Consider the following 10,052-nt stretch of genomic DNA (forward strand, 5'->3'; position numbering starts at 1 on the left):
AGAAACTTGTTTACGTGAACCGTTAAATACTGTGCAAGTCATGATTCGCTGTTGTGGGCTGACTAGTCTTTGCTTGAGAAAGCTTGGCTGTCGCTCTTCTCCGTGATTTCTGGCAAATCTTCCTTCACCGACCCGGCAGCAAGCATTAAAATAGAGCAAGGGAACACTCATCTCCTGCAAATGAGGCTCCCCGCGGTGTATGCATCTGCTCCAGCCTGAGTGGGGTTCAGAATCAGGCGGAGGGGGCTGTAGGCTATGGCAGCAGGTTGGATTAGGGATGAGTAGCACTTATCCAAAAAGAGCAAGTTCCTGGGAAGAGCAGTTGATGACTTGGGTCCACCTTCTGGCCCCGGATTTTCTTACCTCATTTCACCATTGCTTCCCAGTTTCCACTACCAGAGCCAAAAGTCTTTGGCATCAGTCATGGTAACTCTTGCATTTGCCTGGATAATGGGAAAAGAAGAAGCTTTATTCAGTTGAATTCGGCTGTATAACTAGGGTATGCATACGCGTATGTTTTGTAACCCAGAGCCAGTATTAGTATGTATTTAGTTTACATTTACCTGGAGTAACGTAGAGAGAGCCGAGTTTGGTTCCTGGACTCATTTGTACATATGTGAGTTTAAGTCCTTCCTATGAGGAAGAATATATGAATAGAAGTTTGATAGCTAGTTATCTACCCACCTACGATGGTAACAATAGTGAAGTGTGTAAATACGGGTATGTGTGTTTGGGAAGTAAGAACTGGTGGGTAAATAAATGAGAAGAGTGGGTTGAAAACCCAAAAGTGGGGTAACTAACTGAGCTCCTGCTTGGGAGCCAGGCATTTGTTGGGCACTGTATTAAACACCACACACTTACGGGGTTTTATTCTAACCATCAAACTCTGGGAGCATAGGCCTTAGTTCAGTGTTTGAATCCTATTCCACCAGTTTGGTAGCTGTTTCAGTTGGGCAAATGACCTAATCTCTCTGAGCCTCAATTCCCTTGCCCACAAAATGAAAATATTCTTAAGGTTGTTCTGAGGTGTGGATGATTCAATACAGGCAGAGTACTGACAGGAGGACCAGGCTCCCAGTCAATCCTTGGTCATTATTAGCTAGGGTTTTGATTGAGCAATTTGATGTGAATATGCTACCACATGTCTTTAAAACTCAGTCAACTCTCTCATCATTCCCTCTAATTTTTATTCCTTTTCTTCAAGCTCCTAAAACCACCCACTTTTGAGTGAGTTGGACAATCCCAACTGCTTGCTGTGAAGAAATGAGGAATTTCTCAACTTGTCCCTTTCAAAACAACAAATTCACCTGCATCCATACAAGCTGACAGTTGTTGGGTTCTGTTTTGAGTTGTGTAGTATGAGTCTAAAATCTAAATATATTTATGTCAATCTCTTTCCATTAAGCAGTTCATATATGTGTAGATTTATTGAGGGATATAAGAAGCATTGTTAAAAGATAATTGTGCTTACCACAGAGAAGTCACAATCTAGTTAGGAACACAAGACATACATACTGGAAAAATTGTGAACAGCAATGATACATGATAGTATGGAACTGATAGTCACAAGTCTCAAATTTCAGTACTGAGGATAACACAGTATTATAAAAATGCACCAGTAATTTTTTTTAAAAGTGCTAATTACTTACTGGCACATCTTTTGCAGGGCACTGCAAAATAATGTGGATTTTATAATAATTATTGTCTTTTTAATGTAGAAAAAGCACTGGGCTACTAGTTTTTTCTCCTAGTAACTAGCTATTCTGACCCAGGAGAAACACTTAAACCTGCCTGCTGTAGATTCTTACTTGTAAAACAGAGGTAGTCAGATTAGATAATCTTTATGATCGCCTCCAGTTATAAAATGCAGTGATTCTTCAGGGAAATTTATGTCTGAAAATCAATGAACACACTAGCTTCAGTAATACATGTAATTTTCTCATTTATGTTAGGTAGTTTGGATTCTTGTCAGCGAAGTAATTCAAAGTGGCTTACTAATATTGTGCAAGTTAAAAATACCAGTGCTATTTGAGCTAGAACACCATATGTGAGGAAACACAATAGGATAGAAATTGCTCATCCAAAATGTTATAGATGCAGAAAATTGTCAACACTTTTTTTCGAACCCTAGGAGAATGCCAAAAATAATGAAGGTACAGTTGTATAACCTGATAGGAAAGGAGGGTCCACCTTCCTCTCATTTCATCCTTCAGTGATGGGATACCGGTGAGGATCTCAGAATATGGCATAAAACCATATCCACCTCTACTTTTAGTTTTTTTAAAGATAGTTTATTTGCCTCATATATATGTATTGTAAAGATTAAATGAGAAAATAACACACGGAGAATTTACCCTGGAACATAGTAAGCACCCATTATGAGTTGGCTGTTAGTATTCTCCCTATTTTTATAATTAGTAGGGTAGAGGTTTCATCAAGTACATGCATCATGATTATCTTGATTTCATTACCTTAGACTAAGAATTTTATCATACCAAAATATACATTAATTTGGGGTAATGGAAGTGAGAAATGTTAATGTTAGGTTTGTGTATCTTTGAAAATGAATAGATTCAAATGACTTACAGATAGGAAAGGAACGCTGAGTTTTCCTCTGGTCTGAATTCAAAACTAATTGATTTATATTGTACTTTTGAGAGAGAGCTTATAAAACAACCATGAGATGTTACATGTGTTGAAAGGTAAAAGTCTCTAGTATAAATCATATAGAACACTCTGATATAAGTGATCCTGGGTATATGCATGAATATGTTTATATACATAGAATGTGTACATAAAAATATCTCTTGAAATAACAAAAACAATTAGATAGCCGGCTTACTCCAAAATCATTGTTAAAAATCATGAGTTTGGAAATCTACCTGATTGAAGGAAGAAACCTATATTTTATGAGTGTGGAGCATTCCAGTCACCTCTATAATTTCATAATTCACGGCTTATTTTGAAATAACCCACCTATGGTATCTTTTATAGAAGCTGTACAACCAAAGAGTGAGTAAAGAGCTGGTCCCAGGCAGCCTTTAGTAAAGGGTGGTGTTGATGCTAGAGTGATGTCCTCAGTAGAGTGCTCAGGTAGTAAAGATTGGTTGAAAGAATAGCTACGGACATAAGGACCTGGGTGGCTCAGTCAGATAAACATCCGACTTGGTTTCAGCTCAGATCATGGTCTCATGGCTTCGTGTGTTCATGCCCCATGTTGGGATTCTCTCCCTCCCTCCCTCTCTAGCTGCCCTCCCCCCACTCTTGTTGTCTCTATCTCTCTCAAAATAAATAAACCTTAAAAATAAAAAAAAAAAATAGCTATAGACACATTATGTCCTGAGAAAGCAAAGCAAAATGAAACCTGGTTGAGGTGTTACTATTCTCAAAAAGTTAGGAATCCCTAGTCTAAGCTGTCTAGTTTTGATGGTTTTCTGTGTCCTAGCTTATTTTGGAGGCAACTGTCCTTGTGCTCTATGAAGAATTCCAGAGATGCAATCACCTTCCTTGCAAGTCATTATTACATTTTATTATCTAGTTACTGAGCAATCCAACATATATTCCACACCTTGCATGTTCTGGCCTGTTCTGACTGGACCATGAGATTTTAGTTTAGAAAAGTACCTTGCAAATAACAGGTTCTATCAATGAAATTGATGCAGAAAAATCTTCCTTGTATCCTACAAAATACATTGTATAACTTTGAACTTTTCAGTGTTTTTTATGGACATAGTAATTGTTCAACAAACTCCTTAGAGAATCTCCAGCTTTTAAAAATGGTAATTAAAGCTAACTCGTAAGCCAAGAAACTTAAGTTCTTCAATTTCTTTCTGCCCAATAAAATCTACCTTTGATCCCTTCAATGATACAAATTACTATTCTCTATACTTAGTAGAGGAGAACTAATACCTATTAAAATTCAGGGCAGAGTTTAAGTCCCAGCTCTGTATTTTTTTTTAAGTTTATTTATTTATTTGAGAGAGATGGAAACTGTGAGAGTGGGGTAGGAACTTAGAGAGATAGGGAGAAACAGAGAATCCCAAGTAGGCTCCATGCTGCCAGCACAGAGCCCAATGTGGGGCTCAAACTCATGAAACAGTGAGATCATGACCTGAGCCGAAACCAAGAGTAGGACATGTAACCAACTGAGCCACCCAGATGCCCCATGTCCTAACTCTGTTTTTAAAGCTCTGTGATTCTGGGTAAGTTATTTAAATCCCTTGAGCTTTAGATTTGGACTATGTCTCTTATTAATCTTTAAAAAAATAAATGAATAAGACACCAAAAGATTAGGGATAAAAGAACTTACCTTGTAGGGCTATTATACTAAAGTGTAGAGCTTGCACAAAGTAGGCACCCAATATGTATTGTTTCCTACCACCCTCCCCTGGCCTTACCTATGGTGGAAGCTCCCCCCCCCCCCACCGTGGGAAAGTGACATAGCAAGGATTTGTTTTCAGATCAGTCTCTTTTTTATTTATTTATTTATTTTATTTATTTTATTTTTGGACCAGTCTCTCTTTTTTATATCCCATTGCCTCTACACATAGTTTCTCTACCTCTTGTTTAAGTCATAGCCATAAAAACGGGCCATAAAATTCAAAATAGGGTCTTCCTAAGGTCACTATGGTGTGGGAATGGGTAAAAATAACTAGAAAGAATTAAACTAGCGGATGTTTCAGGAATGGAAGCCTTCAAAACAGGAAGGCTGTGATAGGGGAGGAGAACATTCAGAGATGGAGGGAATGGGGTGTGTGAAAAGTGAAAGTTTGCACAATCTACTTGTGAAACGTTGCCATACACAGTGTATTGTCACAAACATCCTGCAGTTAGGGCTGATGTTGAGGTGCCAGAGTTGGTAAAACAGAAACCGTAGCAATCCAAGAATACGCACACAATCACCAGTCACCACAGCTCCTGGTGCCACAATGTCAGACTGTGGTGAGGAACTGGTAAACGCTGGTAATTATTTTTATATGGATGGGTAGACCCATGATAAATTTTAAAATGCTCTTCTTCTTTAACACAAGTGAAGAGTTAGGAGATAAGCTTCCATTTAAAGAAAAATGGGAACTTTGACCTAAAAGTTGGAATATACCTAAAAAGAAACCACAGGTGAGGTTTTAAATAGAAAAGTACAACACTTTTAATTAATAAGGGTAGTTTACCTCAAATACATCCTAGGCCCATCTTTTTTATATGACATGGCAAATCAATATTTCACGGGTGCTTGCTTTTAAACTATTATTCTAACCTATCCTTTTTCCCTTATGTAATTATACTGGTATTATGTGCTCCAAGTTATAGTTAATTATTTTGGTATTCATAAGATTTTCAAGAGTTTGGAAACTTAGCTTTTTTTTTTTTTTTTTTTTTTAATCATCTTAGGGTAAGAGCGGGCTAGCAACCTTCCTGATTTAAATTTCCTTTTTTTTTTTTTTTTTTTTTTTTTTTTGCTTTCTCTGCCAGTGTTGTTCTGAGGCTTTAAGAATGAGTTGTAAGATTGAAGATTGAGGAAAAGATATCTTACAGGATTTCCTATATTTTAAGAGCAGGAAGGCAGCATTAGAAAGAATCCCTGTATTACTGCAATTTTTTTGCCATGAAGAGAATAGGTTGGGAAATACCATAGTCCTTACATTATCATGGCTAGTTAGCATCGCGGGCACCACAAGGAAGCCTTGTGAGCCACCATTGAAGGTAACAAGCTACCACAATGAGCAAGGGCCTGGCTCCCCTGTCAGAAGTCCAGGGGACAAGTCTGACCTCTCTGTGCCTTTGTCCGGACACTGGGCTACCAACATTTCTCCTCTCGGCTCCGGCAGGGCTAAAGGAGCAGTTGTACACCAAAGGGCTTTGCTAAACTCCTCTTCCTTAAGTGCAATGGTTGGACCATGCTAGTGTCCTAACCTCACCCTCATGAAGTGCATTGCATGGGACAAAGCAACTCCCCACATATTAAGTACAGTTTGTATCAGCAGCCACTTTGGTAACAGACTCTCCTGCTAGTCTTTCCTTTTGGTTTTTGTTCATATTTTAGCTCCTGCTTGCTTGTTCGGCCTGCTATTAATCTTTATTTTAAGTTATATTTCATCTGTATTAAGACTGTGAAACTGAGAAGCTCAGCCATAAGATCATCTGCTCAAGGGGCGCCTGGGTAGCTCAGTCGGTTAACAGTCCAACTCTTGATCTTGGCTCAGGTCATGATCTCATAGTCATGAGATGGTGAGATCCAGCCCCACATGGGGCTTAGGGCTCAGCGTAGAGCCTTCTTGGGATTCTCTCTCTCTGCTTCTCTCTCTGCCCCTCCCCTGCTCACAAACACATACTCTCTTAAAATAAATTAATAAACATTAAAAAAAAAGATTATCTGCTCCAAACTTCTATTTCTCTCTCTGAAGATGGGCCTGACTTGTGTAAAAGATAGGACTTTGCTTTGACTGCAATATAGTTTGATTAGATTGGGTGAGAACAGAAAGTTTTGCTAACGGGAAAACAGAATTATTTTAAATATATTATTTCCTTAATGAATGTTTGAGGTTATATAAAATAAAATATATAGGAGCCATAAAATTTTATGTTGCCTGTACTTCATCGGGTTATATACCAAAGTTACTATTTTCCTTCTATCATTTTCTACTCATGTCAGAGTTGTGATTTTTCCCCCCTTAGGATTACTACTCTTTAAACTTTCTCTTTTTTTACCTTCTCAAAGAAAATTTTTTATACTTTTTAACTTATATCCATTATGGTCCTTTCTTCTGAAATGAGTATAGATAGAATGGAAATTCTACTTCTTTTTTGATACTCTTTTTGTCTCATTCAGTATTTACAGGAATTTACCATAATGGTCACAAACTGTGCCCTGATGTTGGGACCATTTCTTAATGACTTGACTTTGCATAAGTTTTGTCTTTTTTTTTTTTTAATTTTTTTAATTTTATTTTTTATTATAAAATTTATTATCAAATTGGTTTCCATACAACACCCAGTGCTCATCCCAACAGGTGCCCTCCTCAATATCCATCACCCACCCACCCCTCCCTCCGAACCCCCATAAGCCTCAGTTCCCAGTTTTTAGGAGTCTCTTATGTTTTTGCTCCCACCCTCTCTAACCATTTTTTTCCTTCCCCTCCCCCATGGTCTTCTGTTAAGTTCCTCAGGATCCACATAAGAGTGAAAACATATGGAATCTGTCCTTCTCTGTATGACTTATTTCACTTAGCATCACACTCTCCAGTTCCATCCACGTTGCTACAAAAGGCCATATTTCATTCTTTCTCATTGCCACATAGTATTCCATTGTGTATATAAACCACAATTTCTTTATCCATTTGTCAGTTGATGGACATTTAGGCAATTCCATAATTTAGCTATTGTTGAGAGTGCTGCTATAAACATTGGGGTACAAGTGCCCCTATGCATCAGTACTCCTGTATCCCTTGGGTAAATTCCTAGCAGTGCTACTGCTGGGTCATAGGGTAGGTCTATTTTTAATTTTTTGAGGAATCTCCACACTGTTTTCCAGAGCGGCTGCACCAGTTTGCATTCCCACCAACAGTGCAAGAGGGTTCCCGTTTCTCCACATCCTCTCCAGCATCTATAGTCTCCTGATTTGTTCATTTTAGCCACTCTGACTGGTGTGAGGTGATACCTGAGTGTGGTTTTGATTTGTATTTCCCTGATGAGGAGCGACATTGAGCATCTTTTCATGTGCCTGTTGGCCATCTGGATGTCTTCTTTAGAGAAGTGTCTATTCATGTTTTCTGCCCATTTCTTGACTGGGTTATTTGTTTTTCGGGTGTGGAGTTTGGTGAGCTCTTTATAGATTTTGGATACTAGCCCTTTGTCCCATATGTCATTTGCAAATATCTTTTCCCATTCCGTTGGTTGCCTTTTAGTTTTGTTGGTTATTTCCTTTGCTGTGCAGAAACTTTTTATCTTCGTGAGGTCCCAATAGTTCATTTTTGCTTTTAATTCCCTTGCCTTTGGGGATGTGTCAAGTAAGAAATTGCTGTGGCTGAGGTCAGAGAGGTTTTTCCCTGCTTTCTCCTCTAGGGTTTTGATGGTTTCCTGTCTCACATTCAGGTCCTTTATCCATTTTGAGTTTATTTTTGTGAATAGTGTAAGAAAGTGGTCTAGTCTCATCCTTCTGCATGTTGCTGTCCAGTTCTCCCAGCACCATTTGTTAAAGAGACTGTCTTTTTTCCATTGGATATTCTTTCCTGCTTTGTCAAAGATTAGTTGGCCATACTTTTGTGGGTCTAGTTCTGGGGTTTCTATTCTATTCCATTGGTCTATGTGTTTGTTTTTGTGCCAATACCATGCTGTCCTGATGTTTACAGCTTTGTAGTAGAGGCTAAAGTCTGGATTGTGATGCCTCCTGCTTTGGTCTTCTTCTTCAAAATTACTTTGGCTATTCGGGGCCTTTTGTGGTTCCATATGAATTTTAGGATTGCTTGTTCTAGCTTCGAGAAGAATGCTGGTGCATTTTTGATTGGGATTGCATTGAATGTGTAGATAGCTTTGGGTAGTATTGACATTTTGACAATATTTATTCTTCCAATCCATGAGCACGGAATGTTTTTCCATTTCTTTATATCTTCTTCAATTTCCTTCATGAGCTTTCTATAGTTTTCAGTATACAGATCTTTTACATTTTTGGTTAGGTTTATTCCTAGGTATTTTATGCTTCTGGGTGCAATTATGAATGGGATCAGTTTCTTTATTTGTCTTTCTGTTGCTTCATTGTTAGCGTATAAGAATGCAACTGATTTCTGTACATTGATTTTGTATTCTGCGACTTTGCTGAATTCATGTATCAGTTCTAGCAGACTTTTGGTGGAGTCTGTCGGGTTTTCCATGTATAATATCCTGTCATCTGCAAAAAGTGAAAGCTTGACTTCATCTTTGCCAATTTTGATGCCTTTGATTTCCTTTTGTTGTCTGATTGCTGATGCTAGAACTTCCAACACTATGTTAAACAACAGCGGTGAGAGTGGACATCCCTGTCATGTTCCTGATCTCAGGGAGAAAGCTCTCAGTTTTTCCCCATTGAGAATATTAGCTGTGGGCTTTTCATAAATGGCTTTTATGATGTTTAGTATGTTCCTTCTATCCCGACTTTCTCAAGGGTTTTTATTAAGAAAGGATGCTGAATTTTGTCAAATGCCTTTTCTGCATCGATTGACAGGATCATATGGTTCTTATCTTTTCTTTTATTAATGTGATGTATCACATTGATTGATTTGCGAATGTTGAACCAGCCCTGCATCCCAGGAATGAATCCCACTTGATCATGGTGAATAATTCTTTTTATAAGCTGTTGAATTCAATGTGCTAGTATCTTACTGAGAATTTTTACATCCATATTCATCAGGGATATTGGCCTGTAGTTCTCTTTTTTTTACTGGGTCTCTGTCTGGTTTAGGAATCAAAGTAATGCTGGCTTCATAGAATGAGTCTGGAAGTTTTCCTTCCCTTTCTATTTTTTGGAACAGCTTGAGAAGGATAGGTATTATCTCTGCTTTAAATGTCTGGTAGAATTCCCTTGGGAAGCCATCTGGTCCTGGACTCTTATTTGTTGGGAGATTTTTGATAACTGATTCAATTTCTTCACTGGTTATGGGTCTGTTCAAGCTCTCTATTTCTTTCTGTTTGAATTTTGGAGGTGTGTGGGTGTTTAGGAATTTGTCCATTTCTTCCAGGTTGTCCAGTTTGTTGGCATATAATTTTTCATCGTATTCCCTGATAATTGCTTGTATCTCTGAGGGATTGGTTGTAATAATTCCATTTTCATTCATGATTTTATCTATTTGGGTCATCTCCCTTTTCTTTTTGAGAAGCCTGGCTAGAGGTTTATCAATTTTGTTTATTTTTTCAAAAACCCAACTCTTGGTTTCATTGATTTGCTCTACAGTTTTTTTAGATTCCATATTGTTTATTTCTCCTCTGATCTTTATTATTTCTCTTCTTCTACTGGGTTTGGGGTGTCTTTGCTGTTCTGCTTCTATTTCCTTTAGGTGTGCTGTTAGATTTTGTATTTGGGATTT

This window comes from Panthera onca, chromosome A3 (genome assembly GCF_046562875.1).
Source record: "Panthera onca isolate mPanOnc1 chromosome A3, mPanOnc1 haplotype 2, whole genome shotgun sequence".
NCBI classification, from domain to species: domain Eukaryota; kingdom Metazoa; phylum Chordata; class Mammalia; order Carnivora; family Felidae; genus Panthera; species Panthera onca.